The sequence below is a fragment of the Gorilla gorilla genome, chromosome 5, assembly GCF_029281585.2.
Source record: "Gorilla gorilla gorilla isolate KB3781 chromosome 5, NHGRI_mGorGor1-v2.1_pri, whole genome shotgun sequence".
NCBI classification, from domain to species: domain Eukaryota; kingdom Metazoa; phylum Chordata; class Mammalia; order Primates; family Hominidae; genus Gorilla; species Gorilla gorilla.
This window is the reverse complement of record NC_073229.2, coordinates 158,638,681-158,657,478: the sequence shown is the minus strand read 5'-3', so window position 1 is coordinate 158,657,478 and position 18,798 is coordinate 158,638,681. Positions and strand designations below refer to the sequence as shown.

The 18,798-nt window shown below is 40.0% G+C and overlaps 1 long non-coding RNA gene across 1 annotated transcript in view; it reads left to right on the top strand.

The window, feature by feature from the left end:
* The window catches only part of LOC115934967 (uncharacterized), a 111,494-nt gene that overhangs the window by 68,646 nt on the left and 24,050 nt on the right, over nt 1-18,798 (top strand). Inside the window, exon 8 of the long non-coding RNA XR_004070693.3 lies at nt 16,682-16,810. This is a non-coding gene — a long non-coding RNA (uncharacterized lncRNA). The remainder of the gene's footprint in view (nt 1-16,681; nt 16,811-18,798) is intronic.

Sequence of the window (18,798 nt, the reverse complement as noted above, 5' to 3'; positions counted from 1 at the left end):
AAAATGTATTGAGTAGAGTATAGAAAAATGTATTGAGTATAGAAAATGTATTGAGTAGAGTATAGAAAATGTATGCCAAGGCCAGTCTCAGTGGTTTTTGCTTGTAATCCCAGCACTTTGGGAGGCCAAGGTGGGAGCCTTACTTGAGGCCTGGAGTTTGAGACCAGCCTGGGTCACATAGTGAGGCTCTGTCTCTAAAACATTTTTAAAATTAGCAGTGCATGGTGGCGTGCACCTGTAGTCCCAGCTACTCAGGAGGCTGAGGCAGGAGGATTGCTTGAGCCCAGGAGTTCGAGGCTGCAGTGAGCCATGATCACACCACTTTACTCCAACCTGGGTGACAGAGTGAGACCCTGTGAAAGAAAGAAAGAAAAAGAAGGAAGGAAGGAATGAAGGAAGGAGAGGGGAGGGGAGGGGAGGGAAGGGAAGGGAGGGAAGAGAGAGAGAGAGAAAGAAAGAAAGACAGGGAGAGAGAAAGAAAGAAAGGGAGAGAGAAAGAAAGGGAAAGAGAAGAGAAAGAAGGAGGAAGAGAGAGAGAAAGAGAAAAAAGAAGGAAGGAAGGAGAGAACGAAAGCAAGAAAGCAAGCAAGCAAGAAAGAAAGAAGGAAAATGTCAGACTGGTTGTCAACCTATGAGTGACAGGCAGCATCATACAACAAAAATAGACATGATGACAGAATCTCAAATTTGATCTAAAGCAGATCATCTCAAGTTCTGTAACGGCATCAAAATGAACTGTCCTCAATTGAAAAGAGCCAGTACATCCTATTTTAAAATCTGCAGAAATGCACCTGTGTTTCCCATCACTGTACCATGACTCCAGTTCCCAAGTTTGCAATGTAGTGAAAAAAAAAAAAAAAACACCCGAAAATCCTTCTCTATCTTAAGCTTCAAACTACTGCAGACTTGAAGCGAAGATAAAAGAAAGGCTTCTAAACTCCATTTTTTTACTTTTTGGTGCTTAACAGGCATTCCTAACATTAACAGGTTTAGTTCCATGAAACACCTTCTGGGCCAAAAGATAAGACTTCCTTCCCCCATAAATCACATTTTCTCAAATATTTTTCAAAGCCGAGGTGTAAGCCTTTTAATAGAATTATGCAAATTTTGCCCCAACTCTACATGTTTTAGGAACTAAATAACCACTTTGAAGAATCACAGTTTTGCAGTGTCCACATTGGAAAATAAATGCTAGAAACTGCAGGCAACGAAAGGGACGGCGGTGGCGCCCCAAAAGTGGGAATTTGTCTTCAACGTTATTTTGCACAAACCTAAAGCAACCTCTGCTACTAAAAGGTCAGTTTTGACTCTCTGGGATGAAAATGCTGACCAGTCATTAGGGGATTATCTGCTTGGCAGAGTAGAAGTCCAGCTCAAATGCATCTCATTCCTGATTTGAACTGGCTGAAGGACTAAAAACATCTCAGGCACAAGTCAGGGCAATGAACAGTGAGGCTAGAGACTTGTGTAACTCCTAAAACTGAGATGCCAAAGGACATCTGAAAAAGGGCTATGGCTCATTGTGAAGAAATACGATATTTCCTAGTTGGTTTTTTTTTTTAAATAATGGAAGTCATTTTCTTTTAAATGGTACTTAGAAAAAGATTATTATGAACAATGTCTTCCAGTCCGACACATGCTTAGCACTGCAGACTGGGTAAGACACCCTGTTTAATGGAAGATTAGTATTGTCGTATACATAAGCTAGAACATGGAAAAGCACAGAAACTGTTCTGATTCTGCAACTCTTGGGCCTTCTGCATGTGGGTAAAGAAAAGCAGTTACATGGAACTTCCAGAAGCACTGTCTTATCACTAAGGGCACTCTTTAGGACTAAACGGCTAATAAAAAAACAGTGATTTTTTTTTTTTGGACTTAGGTAAGGTAGAAACAAGAAAACGTTTTCTTGTTGCAAACTCATAGACCCTGCGGCATGGCTTTAAAACAGTTAGGAGTGTCCCTGCTCCCTCTGTGGGCTGGTTCTTTTCTCAGCTGTTCCCTTTTCTGGGAGAATGGCCTCTTCTCCCTAAAAACAGTGCTTGAAGGTGGCGTTTGTGGCAAAGCAGGCTCGGGACAAAGGAAGAGCACAAAAGAAGGAGTGCAGCATATGGGAACCTTTGCCAAGTTATTATTTTTATTCCAGTTTAGCTTTTAAAGGGTCACTAGCTAAGGCTGACATTTATTGCCATCATGTTATTTCCTAAGAATAAGGCCTCAGCTGAAAATCTGACCCCAATCAACTTTCAGAAATGCACTGATATATTTTAAAACACACACAATGATGACAAAACCCCCAAATTGCAGCCTGTCCTCTCTCTTTGTATGATGCCTATCTGCCTTGGCACTGTCCAGACTGTATGCCCTTAGAAGCAGCTCCTTGCCTGCAGCTGTGAGGTGTCTTGTTTGCCATCGACCACCTGTGCTATGTGCACACTCAGCTGGCATTTCTGCCAAGAAGCTAAAGTCAGGAACACCAGCAATTTCAAATATGTAATCAGGTTTCAAATTAAAGTCCTTGTGCTTCTGGTATATGGGAGTGTTCCCAGAAAGAGTGGGGGTTCTGCTGTCACTCTTCTAGCTGCTGTGTAATTTTTTTTTTGCAAGGCGCTTGATATGTATCTGGCTTTAAAACTGACATTGCCAGGCATCAGAAGTTGAGAAGTTTTGTCCTTGATTTATTTGTTCTCATTTGTGTTCAATTATGATTAGAAGTCACCTCTACACAGCTGCTCTACAATTTGTACTGCATTTGCTTCTGGGATTTCTAACCGCACTGTTCAGTGGAATAACATTAACAATATGAAAATGAAGTCCGTTTTTATAGTGCAGTGGATAGTGTTTTATTAAAAATGGCTAACAGCTGTAATTTGTAGGTAGTTAACTCATGTGAAGTTTAACTTTAGCATGTATTTTTCCCTAGGAAAATATTTTATATAAACAGAAAGACAAATGTGAAAAAGTAAATCAAACCCAAAACACACCTACGAAAGTAATTCTGATCACAACAGCGACATCTCTGCTGCTGCTATGTTTCTGGAAAAAAAAAAGGGGGGGGGGCTCCCCACTTTAGTCTGGAATGATAGTAAGTAATAAAAAGAAAATATATAGCTGTTGATGTTTTTGTTTTCTTTTCTTTTCCCCACAATAACAAGGACTTCATAGACACAGATAAGCTACATGTTCTTTTCCAAAAATTTCCTGCAACAGAGTTTTCTGACAGGGTCATATTACAATTCTAAATGTGAATAACACAGCAAAAAGAAAAAAAAAAGGATATTTTTTGGCTGGTACTCATGGGTATTAATTTGTACTCTTGCAAGCTAACTGAATATCCACAGACCTTGTGTAGAGTCCAGAGGATGGCTTTGATGCTCTTTCTGCTACAGGCTGGTTTGGGTGCCTGAGTTAGAAGTGTTAAAAGGGCACAGAAAACAGATCTCCTGATTGGCTTCTTTTTCTGAGCACCATTACCTAGGGCACAATTGTGAAAGAAGATATCAGGAATGATAAGAAGACAGGGTCATACCTCAGGGAAAAAAGAGACCAGTCATAACTACAGATGGTGCCTCTAACGTAAATGTGGCTACAAATGTGTGTGAAGAAGTGGATAGTATTCTCGTTTTGCAGTGCCTAGAGTTTAAAATTTAGTATAGTAGGGTCTATGGATATTCCATTAGCTTTCAAGAGTACAAACTAATACCCATGTGTACCAGCCAAAAAAAATCCTTTTTTTTTTTTTTTGCTTTTTGCTGTGTTATTCATATTTAGAATTGCAATCTAATCCCTTCTGAAAACTCTGTTGCAGTAAACTGTTTTCCATTATTCTTATCATCTTCTAACATGCCATTTGATATGTTAGAAATATTAAATGTTAGCCTGTTCTTTATTTCCTGCACACTCTTCCTCCCCGACCAGAATGTAAGTGCCAGGGAAGCTTTGTTTGCTTTATTTACTCCTCTGGCCCTAACCCTAGATCAGTGCCAGGCACATAGTTGTCTGTTGACTTAGTAATGAGTAATCCATTTTAGTCCTGTGTTTCTATGAAGCTGATTGATAATAAGCTTATAGCTTCTGAAATTACATTATATTATTCTATATTCATTGAACACCAAAGGCAAAATCTCTATCTTTTTATTTCAAGGTACAGTGCAGACTGCTAACACTTGGAGAATTTTAATGTTATTACTTGAAGTGAGTTGAGGCTCCTAATTGGAGAATGACTGGTTGGTTATCAATTTAACTGCTTGTGAGATTGTTAGTTTTTTGAGTAGAGGTTAGGAATAACACTGCAAGAGAATATGTTTTCCAAACTCCTCCTATAAATGCACCATCCAATTAAAGAAAGCTGAGATAACATTACTTCAAGGCACTTTCAAAAAAATGGTGTCAAATTTTGCACACAAGTGGAGTGCTGCTTTTATTTCACATACGTGCTCATATCTGTTTTTAATAGAATGTTGATAGAGAAATCTTGTTACTGCTGGAAAGAAATGAAGAACAAATGTTCTCTTACAACTTGCAAATTTCAACCAGTAAGTTCTGGGTTTCTTGGACTAGTGAGCATAAGTATCAGCTAGTGTGTTTTCTAAAAAAAGGTTTGTTTCTGGGCCCATATTCTGGGAGCTTCTGATTCAGTAGGTAAAAGTAGGGTGCAGCAATCAGAAATGTTTATAATTATGCCATGGGATTTGGATGCAGGTGGTCTGCAGACTTCACTTTGAGAATAATAAAAAATAAGAACCCTGATTTGTGAAAGGTCCTATAGGATCTTGGTTTTGTCTTGAGCGCAACTGTTACTAAATTATAATTCAGGTACCCAGCTGCCAGGTGAATGGCTTTATGTTTTGATTATAAGAAAAGTCAAATGGCCAAGAAACTCTTAGAACACGCTTTACAGTTCTAAAAATGTTTATCTTTTGTATTCTTTAATTGACTGAGGCTTCTGTTTAGGTTAATGCCACAAATGTTGATGCCACAAGAGTGAAGTACAGAAAGAAAGTTCATAAAAATATTTATTTGGCATCTGGCAAACTATAAAATATTTTCTCACATGTTACCTAATTTGATTCTCATGGTAGCTCTGTCAGGGAGTCAGGGCAGGTATGTGTTAATTTTGCCTATGAGCAAACAGAGGTCTGAAGAGGTTCTAACTTGCCCAATGCCAGATAGTAGAAATAAACAGCAGAGAAGCCACTCCTCCTGGGACTGCTCATGCCTAGGGTATGCAGTGTTGGTTCAACTACCTTTCATGGTCTCCTAATATATCCAAATATATTCCTTAATGTCTTTCTCTCCTGACTCTTTCATCTCTAGAGACATTGCATAGGGAACATTTAACACTGTGCTCAGGAGGAAGAGGAGGAGGGTTGGATGCTATTGTGTGCTCAGGATTAAATGAGATAATATATGTGAAAGTCTTTGTAGTTATAAAATATTATACATATACATGCATATATTATTATTGCATTGTATATTGCATATTAGATTATTGCTTATCCTTTTCAGAGCATGACTGCATCATATAGGAAACTCTTGGCCAGGCACAGTGGCTCATGCCTGTAATCCCAGCACTTTGGGAGGCCAAGGTGGGCGGATTACTTGAGGCCAGGAGTTCAAAACCGTGTCTCTACTAAAAATAGAAAAATTAGCTGGGTGTGTTGGCACATGCCTGTAATCTCAGCTATTCGGGAGGCTGAGGCACGAGAATCGCTTGAACTGGGGACATGGAGGTTGCAGTGAGCCAAGATTGCACCACTGCACTGCAGCATGGGTGACAGAGCAAGACTCTGTCTCAAAACATAATAATAACAATAAGAGAAATTCTTGAAACTTAGAGTTTCTGAGAAAAAGAGTTACCAACAATAAATTTAATGATACATTTTTAAAAATTGAGGAAGGAATACATGCAGAAATAAATAATAATTTAAAAGATAATGAGAAACTAATTAGAATAAGCTGAAACATGATTGAAGTTCAGTTGTGGGAGGAGATAAATGACTCATACTGAAAACTACCTAAAATAGCACATACAAAAGCGTTTATAAGCTTAGAATTTCTTATTTTATTTTCTCAGAATATTTCTGGTAGTTAAATTTGAGGCTTCCTGCGATGTGGGCATCTCAGAGGAACCATATAGATTGGCACTTGTACTACAAAATATCCTAAGTTGACTGGGTTTAAATGTGGTTTTTTAAATTTACTTTTATTGTCATTTTCCCCACTTACCCTGACTTGAAGCTCATGAAAGTGGTTTTTATACCCTGAAGTCAAGGAGGCATTGTTCAGCTGCATCATTTGCCTACTTCTCATAGCTTGAAAGGGGAATAAAAGGCAGATTGCCTCACCACCTTGCTATTTTAGTCTCCTGATGTCTTGTGGTCTCGGCACCTCTCCCTGCTTGTAATTCCATATTGCTAGTTGTAATCAAATCCTACCTTGGAAAGGTCAGACTTGAGCAGGAAGAGTGCAGTCATTCCAACAGCTGTCGCTCTGGGCTCTCCCGCTGTGTCACAGTGTGAGGCGTGTGCACCACTGCACTCCAGCCTGGGTAACAGAGGGAGACTCCATGTGAAAAATAAATAAATAAATAGAATAAAATAAAGGAAATAAAATTTCTTTGGAATGGCTACTTTCTCGTCTTCTTGAGCTTCATGAGGAGCTTAAAAGCAAAGAATATTTTTCTGTGACATTTAATGGCAAATACAGATAGAAAGAAATACGTTTAGGATGTTCCAGGGGTTCGAAAAACATGTTCACCCAGGCCCACTAATTTGGTCTTTTTCTTCTTATTATTCTTATTCTCACTCTTTTGTTTTGGACACGGGGTATGACTCTGTCACCCAGGCTAGAGTGCAGTGGAGTCATCACACCTCACTGCTGCCGTGGCCTCCCGGGTTCAAGGGATCCTCCCACCACAGCCTCCCAAGTAGCTGCAGCTACAGGTACACGTCCCCACACCTGGCTAATTTTTGATTTTGTTTTTGGGTAGAGATGGGGTTTTGCCATGCTGTCCAGCGTGGTCTCAAACTCCTGGACTCAAGCAATCAACCTGCCTTGCTCAGCCTCATACAGTGCTGGGATTAAAGGTGTGAGCTACCATGCCCAGCCTAATCTGGTCTTTAAAACCAGAAAGATATCAAAATATTTCAAATTCCTTATGGACACAGAACTTCAAGCTGAAACATCCTTTCCAGGCTCTCGTTTACACTCCATTTTACTTCCATATTTGAATGATGTTTTTTCTTTTTTTCTTCCTTTTTTTTTTTTTTTACCCTTTTTGTGTCACAGTATAAATAATCTTTAGAAGGATAAGCCTCTGCTGACAATAGAGCTCTATTTACTAAGTATCTACTATATACCACACCCTGGAGCAGGACCACCAACATTATCTCATTTGGAATTCTTAATCCCTAGAGATGTTGTTTAGCATCTTGCAGATAAGGAAATGAAGATCAGAAAAAGTAGGTAATTTGCTTAAAGCTACAAGAATGAGACACAAAAATGTGAAGTCAGGTCTATCTTACTCCAAAGCCTGTGCACCATGTTTGAGTGTAAGCATATGTGTGATTTGTTTTAAAGAGATAATACGCCTCTATTTGTTCCAGCTTCTCTACTTGCTAATTGACCACATGCAAGTCACTCGACATCTTACAAGGTCAGCTTCTTTGACTGGAGAATGGGAATGACAATTCTTTTTTTTTTTTTTCTTGTCAGACGGAATCTCTCTCTGTCGCCCAGGCTGGAGTACAGTGGCGCGATCTTGGCTCACTGCAACCTCTGCCTCCTGAGTTGAAGCAATACTCCTGCCTCAGCCTCCCGAGTAGCTGGGACTACAGGCATGCGCCACCATGCCCGGCTAATTTTTTGTATTTTTAGTAGAAATGGGGTTTCACCATGCTGGCCAGGCTGGTCTCAAACTCCTAACCTCGTGATCCGCCTGCCTCGGCCTCCCAAAGTGCTGGGATTACAGGCGTGTGCCACCGCGCCCGGCAGGAGTGACAATTCTTATTCCTTGCACTTTATAGGATTATTGAAGAAGTAAAACGAGAAGACACAAATGGTGGCTTTTAAGAGCACCCAAACACTTTCAAATCACAGGTGTGCATTAGTGAAGGTTAGGTTTGGCTGCCCATGATAGAAAATCCAAAATGACTGCAGCTTACACAAAAAAGAAATCTACTTCTCTCTCAAGCTGGGCACAGTGGCTCACGCCTATAACCCCAGCACTTTGAGAGGCTGAGGTGGGCACTTGAAGCCAGAAATTCGAGACCAGCCTGGCCAACATGGTGAAACCTCATCTCTTCTAAAAACACAACAATGTTGCTGGACATGGTGGCACATGCCTGTAATCCCAGCTACTCAGGAGGCTGAAGCAGGAGAGTAATTTGAACCCTGGGAGGTGGGAGTTGCAGTGAGCTGAGATCATGCCACTGCCCTCCAGCCTGGGCAACAGAGCAAGACTCTGTCTCAAAAAAAAAAAAAAGAAATCTACTTTTCTCTCACATGAAGGATGACCTGAAGAAAGCAGTCCAGGGAAAGTGGGCAGATTCCTACCCATCTGGTCCTGAGAAGCCTTCAGTCAGGCCACTGTCTTTGTCCATAGGTCACCTCGTGGTACCAGGTGGCCCCAGTGAAATGGTCTACTGTGTTCAGCACATAAAGAGAAAAGTCAAGAGAAGAATGCACTTCCTAGGCTGAAGCGGGTGGATCACTTGAGTTGAGGAGTTTGAGACCAGCCTGGCCAATGTGGCAAAACCCTGTCTCTACTAAAAATACAAATATTAGCCAGGCATAGTGGCACACTGCCTGTAGTCCCAGCTACTCAGGAGGCCGAGGCAGGAGAACTGCTTGAACCCGGGAGGCAGAGGTTGCAGTGAGCCGAGATCCCACCACTAGACTCCAGGCTGGGCGACAGAGTAAGACCTGTCTAAAAATAAATAAATAAATGAATAAATAAATAAATAAATAAATAATTTTTTAAAAAAATGCACTTCATTCCTAGAAATTGTACACAAAGTAGTTCAACATTTCCTTTTTTCCCATAATCTTAGGCTACCTACTGAGGCATATGGAGACATGAAAATTATCCTCAGATGAGAGGATTAATAAGGCTTTAAATGCAATGTGTCATTTTTCCCCTATGAGCATAAAGTATGCTTTCAGAGAATTTCTGAAAGAGGATACATGTCAGATATTATCCTCATTTCACAGGTTGTGTAAGTGAAACAGAGTGGTCATAGGGCTTGTTTCAAGTCACACAGTTAGTGGATGAAAAACATTACAATGAAGACATTTGATAGTTATATGGTAGTTATAGCTCCTACACAATTTTTTTTTTCACAAAGCAACTATGCAGAAAACATAAAATTAAGCCAATCAACAGGAGAAAAATCAGACATCCTGAAAACTGACTTGAATTTGGCTTCGGGTAAACATAATTGAAACCAAGGTTGTTTCCAATAAACTGGAATGCTACAACCCAAAGTCTTGACAAATTGGAGGTAGAGAGAAATAAAAATTCTAGCTATATACTCACTCACCTTGTCTTTCGTTTTCATTTTTATTTTAACAACAACAACAACAAAAAGCTGTGTAGCCTCTGACTATTGACTGTGGTGCAATCCCCAACTCCTTACCATTAGTGATTGGCACCTGACATGGCAACGGCATGGCAGCATGCAACCTCATGATTTTGAGATACATGTAGAAACAACCTCAAATTCTCATAGCCTATATTTGGCTATAGCACATTATTTTAAAACTAAAAAGCGCACTATAATATCATAAACATTGTACACAGAATTTAGGCTACATTTTTACATCGAGTAAAACATCGTACACAGAAATTAGGCTAAAAACACAAACTCGGGCCAGATGTGGTGGCTCACGTCTGTAATCCCAGCACTTTGGGAGGCCGAGACAGGCAGATCGCTTGAGCCCAGGAGTTCGAGACCAGCCTGGGCAACGTGGCAAAACCCCCATCTCTACAAAAAATACAAAAATTAGCTGGGCGTGGTGGTGATGGCCTATAGTCCCAGCTACTTGGGGGGCTGAGGTAGGAAGATCTCTTGAGCCTGGGAAGTTGAGGCTTCAGTAAGCTGTGTTTGCACCATTGCACTCCAGCCTGAGTGACAGAGTGAGATCTTGTCTCAAAAACAAACAAAAACACACAAACTCCAAGAGTATGGCGGATGCCTAGGCTGCATCTCCTAGACAGCCAGAGGTTACCTTCACTCCCCTCCCTGGAGATGTCTTCAAAGCAACTTGAATGCTGTCTGCATAGCTTCCTCCCATGCCTCATCTGGACCTCCTTAACACTGGCTTCCCTAGCTGTGGTCTCAAAAGCCACACAGACCCATCTCTACCTCCACCTCTCCCTGGCCTGTTGTCATTTTTCTCCTGGCTTTTCTTACCACCTGGTGCTTGCTATACATGTGTTTCTTCCTTTATTGTCTGTTCCCAACTAGAACGTGAGTTCCATGAGGACAGGATGTTGACTTGTTGATTGCTATATCCCAACTTCTTAGAATAGGGCCTGGCATATTTGTAAAATAAATAAAATAATAAATACTGAGAAGTTTAGACATTATGATGGACCACAGAAAATAGTTGGTTTGGGCAGGTGATTCCATAATGTGCCCCTTAAATTGTACCATGGACATCTCTGACTAAGCTTAAGAAAGCCTTCAGTCAGACCTTAGTAAATCTTAAACTTTTCTTTTTTATTAAAATGAAGAACATTGATAAAATCAGTCATTTCCTTCAAGGCTTCTGACTGATTTCCATTAAGGTTGCTGCCTCTACAATATTTCTTTGAGTGACTGGTAATGACCTCCTTATAAACTCTCAGACAATAGAGAATGCCGTATGCATCCATATTCATTTATTCATTCATTTAATTATGCAACAAATATTTTTTGAGTAGTTACTATGAACTAGGCAACATTCTAGACCCTAAGGGTATAGCAGGAATCAGATAGTCCCTGCCTTCATGAAGCTTATATTCTAACAGGGAGAGAGACAGACAATTGGGAAATAAGCAAATTGATACATATTTTGAAGGATAAGAAATGCTATGGATACTGTCACATTGGAGATTGAAAAAAAAAAAAAAGAAAATTTAAAAAAAGAAATGATGTGGAAAAAAACAGAGCAGAGTAAGAGAGCTGCATGTGGTGACCTGGGGAGATTCAGGGAAAGGCATTTGAAGAAATAAGGCAGTTAGGTAGTGCAGAAATGGTGGGAGTGTGTGTCTTGTAGGGAGGAAGCTCCGGGCACAGGAGATCCAACAAGAAGGCCCTGAGATGGTGGCATGCTGGGGGTGTTCTGAGACTAGCAGAGGGGCAGTGAGTGGGAGCTGCCTGGGAGAAGGTTGTAAACCTGGGGCCAGTGTGTGTGGAGAGCAGTGAGTGCAGAAGGAAGCCGGTGCTTGATAAAGTTAGAGACAAATAACAAGGGAGCAGCCCCTTTAGGGTCTTGGAGGCCACAGTGGAATTCTTTAATCAGAGTGAGGAGGGTTCTAAGAAAAGGAGCAGCATAATCTGATTTACTTTTTGAAAGATCACTCTAGTACCTGGGTAACAATAGGCTATGGGGGTGAGAGCCTCTGGAGAAAGACAAGGCTGGGCACAGTGGCTTATGCCTGTAATTCCAACACACTGGGAGGCTGAGGCAGGAGAATTAATTGAGGCCAAGAGTTCAAGACTAGCCTGGGCAACATAGTGAGACCCCATCTCTATTAAAAAGTTTTCAAAATGAGCCGGGTGTGGTGACATGTGCCTGTATTTACTTGGGAGGCTGAGACAGGAAGGATCCCTGAGCCCAGGAGGTCAAGGCTGCAATGAGCCATGATCTCGGCATTGCACTACAGCCTGGGCAACAGAGCAAGACCCTGTCTCTAAAAATAATTAATGCTGCTATTGAGAGAAACGGAGAGAAAGAGGGAAGTCACGGATGGATCCAAGTAACTGGCTTAGGACATAGTTACCATGCACTGAAATGAGGAAATGGGAGGAGTGTGGGGGTTGAGGAAATTAGGGTTTGGGGCACACAGTTATAAAGAGCCAAACTCATTCAACCTTTTTAAGCAGCAAAGGAATGGAGCAGCATTCAGAACTGTTGCAAGAAAGCCAGAGAGCCAGCCTTGGAGGCCATGCACCCAGGAGCACAGCCCAGAGGTCTCCATGGCCGCTTCCCCTGACACTGCACGGCCACTGGGCAGAGGCAGCCAAAGTCTAGGCTGACACTGGAAAACAAACACCAGAACCTCCGCCCCTTCTGCCAGAAGCTCCAGTTGTCACTGTCACCTCCCAAGTAAAAAATATAAATAAAGGACTCTGTATGGTTCCTACTTTTCAGTTCCCTCTTCTGATATGGACTACCTGATGGGCAGAGCCTGGTGTGGGGCTGCAGAGGAGCCTGGCTCACCAGGCCTCTGCTTTCCACTGCCAGGGTTTCAGAGCAGAGCCCCAAACAGTTATTAAAAATGGCTTTGCAAACATGGTAACCTTCACAGAAATTTTGCAATCACGGTTTTTGCCTGTTACTACTCAGTGAACAATTCAATGTTTTTTAAAAAAAGAATTTGATTTTTTTTCCCTCTATATCCATCTCTAGACCGACGAGGTTTCTTGTAGACTAGGTGCCCAGTCTTTCGCCAGACTGGGTAAAGGCCTGAAGCAGGGTAATAAAACTGACATCCCTGTTTGAGAAACAGTTCTGGGAGAAAATGTGAAGATATTTGAAATCTGTAGATAAATTCAAGAGAAAAATTACTGATAGTCTTTAAGCATAGGAGAGAATATACAGCAAATAAATGATAAATGGATAACTAACACTGCTTAGATCGATATGAAAAAAATTGGAAATTTGGAAAATCCGGGTCTAGTGTTCCTTAAGAATAATCATCACTAGATTAATTAGAAAATATTAATAAGGAATTATTAACTATTTGTTGCTACATTTATTGAGGGGTTAGCAGTTGCAATGAACTGAAGGTTTTTGTCCCTCCAAAATTTTTATATTGAAATCATAATCCCCAAGGTGATTAGGCAACAGGGCGTTTGGGAGGTGATTAGGACGTGAGGGCAGAGCCCACAGGAATGGGACTAGTGCTCTTGCAAAAAAGGCCTAGAGAAACCCCTGGCACCTCCTGCTGGTAAGAAAGTGCTGTCTGTGAGGAAGTGAGCCCTCATCAGACACTGAATCTGCCATCACCTTGATCTTGGACTTCTCAGTCTCCAGAACTGTGAGAAATAAATCTCTATTGTCCACAAGCCGCCGAGTGTGGGTATTTTGTTATAGCAGAATGGACTAAAACACCAGTGCTAAATAATGCTGTGTTCAATGCTGATTTTCAACATCTCATTTGATTCTCACAATAACCCCAACAGGCAGGACTAGGCTTAGAGAATGTAACTACTTTGTCTTGCTAGTAAATGGTGGGGGTCCAATGTCCTAAGCTCTTGGCTTCAAAACTATATGCCCCAAGTTAATCTCTAGCGAGATATGATGTCTAGTAAGGAGGAAAGGAGAGGACCTGGGTGATCCACAAACTTAACAATCTGCCCTGAGTAATCTCATTAAATGTGTATTTTAACTTTGTTTTTTAAGTGTCATTAACATGTTCTGCTAAATCTTCACTGCTGGGAATTTATCCTTATTTACCTACAAAAACACACATATAGGTACAAAGGTACATTTTCCAGTTTTCGTTGTGAGAAGAAAAAAACTGGAACTCTAACATCAACATTTAGGAATTTTTATCAAGTTTCATGAATTATGAAATATCTATATGATAGAATACCATGCATCGTTTAAAAGTATGGGAGTATCTTTAAGATATACTTTCAAGTTAAAAATATCCAGATGAAAAATAGTGGATATAGTGATTCCATTTGTGAATAAATACACAGATTTTTATGCTTGTAGATACATTAAAAAATTCTAGAAAGATATACAAATACTTGTGAGAGAAAGGGGAAGTTTTATAAAGGTCAAGGAAGACCTTTACTGCTCAGTTACTATCTGTTCGTATGGTTTCAGTTTTCTACCTTGCATATAGATAGATAACTTTTTATTCTTATTTAAAATGAGTGTTTTTAATCAACTCTGTATGTTTGAAAGATTGTTGAGCCTTTTGAAAAAATTCGTTTAGGTCTTTATATACTTCATTTTAAAAATTATAAAGCTGGCCAGGTTTGGTAGCTCATGTCTATAATCCCAGGACTTTGGAAGCCCAAGACAGAAGGATTACTTGAGACCATGAGTTCAAGGCTAGCCTGGGCAACATAGTGAGACCCTGTCTCTAAAAAAAGAAAAAAAAAAAAGATGAAAAATTAGCCACATGTAGTGGCACTTGCTTTAAATTTAATTAATTTTAAAATTTAAAATTAGCCATATGTAGTGGCACTTGCTACTCCAGCCAGAGTGACAGAGCAAGATCCTGCCTCATAAATATATAAGTAAATAAATAGCTATATAAAACTTTGTGTTAATACCAAATATTTTTTGTTAGTCTGATTCTTAAGTATTTATTGCTAAACTACATGTTACTATGCAGACATTTACTACAAATGGTCAGTTTCCCTTTAAATTAAAAAATACACAGATCTATACATTCACAGCATGAATAATCAAATGGAAATTTAATAATCATAGCTAAGGCTTAATTTGGTGCTTCCTCAGTGCCAGGCTTTGTGAAAAGCATCTCATTCACGTTATCTCCCTAAATCTTCACACCTCTGCAACCTTGATGCTTGCCCTGCCCATTTTGCGGAGAACAGAGGGAAATGATTTGCCCGAGGGCATGTATCTGGGGAGCCATGAAAGCAGAGGAGCCCAGAGACTCCGAACCCAGACGTAGGAGCCCAAGTATTACACATGACTCCTCACTGCCTCCATATTTAAATAAGTTTGACTCTGGAAATATGATTGTGACATTCCCAGAGACATTTGGCTCACACCTCCTTATACATATGTAGTGCAATGTAAAGCTTTAAAACACTAATGATTACTTAACACTAGTATCTGGGAATGTTAGGGCTATATTTTCTGATGTATATAATATTAATTTTGCCAACAGTACTTGGTATTCACGGTATGATTACTGATCGATAGGTTGAATTTTTCATATACCATAGGTAACTAGAGTACACTGGCTAATTATACTTGGTGGCTATATCAGTGGTAAATAGAAAGCTCCTTTTGTTTTCGTCTTTATTACTAAGAATATATCTGAAATCTGTTAGTACTCATTTTCTTAGTAGAATAGCAAAGAGATTTTCTTTTGATGAAAGAATTTCTTATGGAATCGTTATAGCTATCAATGACCATAATCTAAAAATAGATTAAGCTGAATTTCTATTAAAAGTGTACTATATCCTGAAAAAAAGTTCTTTTTTTATGCTAAGTCAGTAATATGTGTTTGTTTTAGGTAATTTTCTCATATTTTCTTAAAAAATAGAATTTTTACAATGATTCTAGCTAATTGGATTCCAGTTTGCTAAGGTTCAGCTACATACTAAGATTTCAACAAATTCCACAAATGGGTAATTTGTGGATTGCTGGGTTTGGGGAAAAGTTCTGCAGTGAAAGACACTAAATGCAGTGCAAAAACTGAAAGCATTGTTTGTAAGAAGGAAGATGCTGTGGTTTTACAGATGATATATTCCTGACACACCTGAAGCCTCTCTCCCATGTCCTACCCCGAAACTCCCTTGGAGTTGTGATTCTTGTTCCTCGTGCACCCCCTTTAACTCCTCCTTTAAGATGATTCATGGCCAGGTGTGGTGGTTGACGCCTGTAATCCCAACACTTTGAGAGGCCAAGGTGGGTGGATCACTTGGGGTCAGGAGTTTGAGACCAGCCTGGCCAACATGGCAAAACCCAGTATCTACTAAAAATACAAAAACTAACTGGACTTCGTGGTGTGCACCTGTAATCCCAGCTACTCGGGAGGCTGAGGCACAAGAATCACTTGAACCCGGGAGGCAGAGGTTGCAGTGAGCCGAGATCACGCTACTGCATTCCAGCCTAAGTGACAGAGCAATGTCTCAAAAAAGAAAAGAAGAAAAAAAAAAACAAAAAAGAAAACAAAAAACAAAAGACCATTCATATGAGAGAGAGAGAGAGGCTCTTAATCAAATTTCTTACCTAATATAGAAATGTCTTGAATGCATTCCTGAAAGACAACAATCCAGTAGGAATGTTAATTCTTTTCATTATACAAAATGCCTTATGTCACTGAATATTTCTTATGTCAGACAATTATAACTACTATAGTCCTTCAGCCACGAAACAGTCAATTATTGTCACTACTTCTGGCAGCTGGAGCAACTCAGATTATAAATGCTAGTTCTTCTGCAGACTTCCCAAGTCTTGTTGACCTAAAACCTTTCCTTGTCCAGTTAGGGGGTTGTTGAAAATAATAAAGCCAAAGACCGTGCAATGCTCCTTATCATCTCTAGACAAAATATCTCTTGGAATGCATAGCCTGCCTTGTCTTACATGATAAAGCATCCCAGACTAAATTTATATTTCACATGGATGGAAGTAGTGCATTTTCCATTAGGAAATGGAACAGTAAGGATGGATTGTTCTCAGGTACCCACATCCAGGGACACTATCCAAGAAGCCACACAAAACACGTTTTAAACAGACAATATTCCTTTTCTCCTTGTAGGGTGCTTAGCAGAATCCTCAGCTCACAGGATGAATAAATGCAGACTAAATGATGCACAAATAATCTTCACACACAACCATCAACGCACGGAAAGACAGCAGGATGGCCAGATCCCAAGCTAACAAACAGGTAAAATTTGCATAATTAGGTCTTCAGGTGTCTTTAGTTATGAAATGTGTCTGATTCACTTGGTGATTCTGGGCGTCTTAAGCTGGGTCTGTTAGAAGCCAACCTGGCTCACGTTCTGCCAATCCGCTGGGTGTTTGCTGTGCTGGGTATCATTAACCAACCAGTTTGATAGGAGTGCTTTGTTTTCTGCGCTGACGAAATTTGTTTTCTGAGCTGCCTGAACAAACAGGTTATTTAAGCCATTGTGTGGAGAAGGTTGGAGGTGATTTTTGGAGAAGACAGATCTCTCTTCCAAGGAAGGATTATTATGTGGTTGCAGTAAGAGAGGAGAAATTATTCTCTTGATGTCCACATGTCACTGAGGCCACAGCAGGGCAGGGAGGCAACCCTTCATATTGATGTGAATGGTGGAGTGTGACTCATCCAACCAGTTTCCCCTGAGGAATTTCTCAGCCAAACACTTCCTAACCTCTCTCCTCCCTTATGTATCCCTAATAGATTGGAGTGGGGGAGGGGTGGCGCTGACACTGAAACCTTCAGTGCTTGTTAGGAAGACATCTAAAATATTTTATTTGAGGGCAGTAAAATGAAGAAACCAGGTTGCCTGGTGGGAAAACCATCAGCTTTTGAATCATCAAATTTTGAATCAAATCCCAGCTCTGCCAGCATTAGCTTCATAACCTCAGACCCTCTCTGCATCTCAATCATCAACTGTAAAAGACTGCTGTGAAGTTTAATAAGACACCTAGAATAGTGTCTAGTGGTGTCCAAAGTGTGGCCTGGCCCAGGACCAGTATCTGCATCACCTGGAAACTTCTTAGAATTGCAAATTCCCAGTCCCATCACAGACCTAATGAATTAAACTGGGATGGAGAGAAGGTAGCAGCAACCTGGTTTTAACAAGCCATCCGGGTGATTCTGATTCACAAGAAAATTTAAGAACCCCTGGCCGGGTTTACAAAAGTCCCTCAATAAATGGCAGCTGTTCTATCATATTAGGGTAGTGTTTTACAGCTTACTGATTTGCTTTTTCATTCACACTACCATCTGCTTTGCTCAGGTTTATATTCCCTTTGACCCAGTAATTCCACTTTGCAGAATTTTCCTAAGGAAATAATTAGAGATGTTCAGAAAGATTTATTTGAAGAATTAATCATGCACGTGAAAATTTAGAAACTAATGTCAAATGAACAATATGAAACTGGTTTAATAAATTATGGCGCACCTATATGATGGAACACAGTGCAGCATTTTAAAATCATATTGTAGATCAGTGTTTGTCAGAGCAAGCTCTGAGAATCACCTCCATCAGAATCTTCTGGGGTGCTTCTTCAAAAGGCAGATATCAGATTTATGAGTCATCATCTGAGATTATGAATGAGAATCTCTGCGAGTGAGAGACTTCAGAATCTTTATTTCCCGCATGATCCCAGGTGAGTGGTAAGCACCCAAAAGTTTTCATATAATGTTTTAGATTAATAATAATATATGGAAGATATTCATGGTGTATTGTTGAGTGAACGAAAGTGTGTTTTAAAGCAATATTTACAATATCTCAATAACATATGCACCATAGCCGTATATGTAAAAAGACCAAAATACGTATGCTAAAATGCTAAGTAATTATTTCTGGACAGTAAGATGGCTATTCTGGTGATTTGTTTTCTTCTGTTCTCGATGTTTTGCATTTTATGTAATGTATAGCTGTTCCATGAGAAAAGTAAAACCACATAATAGTGCATGTGTCATTAAACTATGGAGTGGGAGCTTCACATTTTATTAATTTTTTTAAATTTTTGATTTCAGTAGATATGAAGTCTCACTAGGTTGTTCTCAAACTCTTGGCCTCAAGGGATCAATCCCAAAGTGCTGGGATTACAGGCGTGAGCCACCATGCCTGGACTGCTTGAGGAGTGAAGGCTAAGATAAATCCAGAATTAAGCTGTGTATTAGTCTGTTTTCACACTGCTATAGAGAACTGCTAGAGA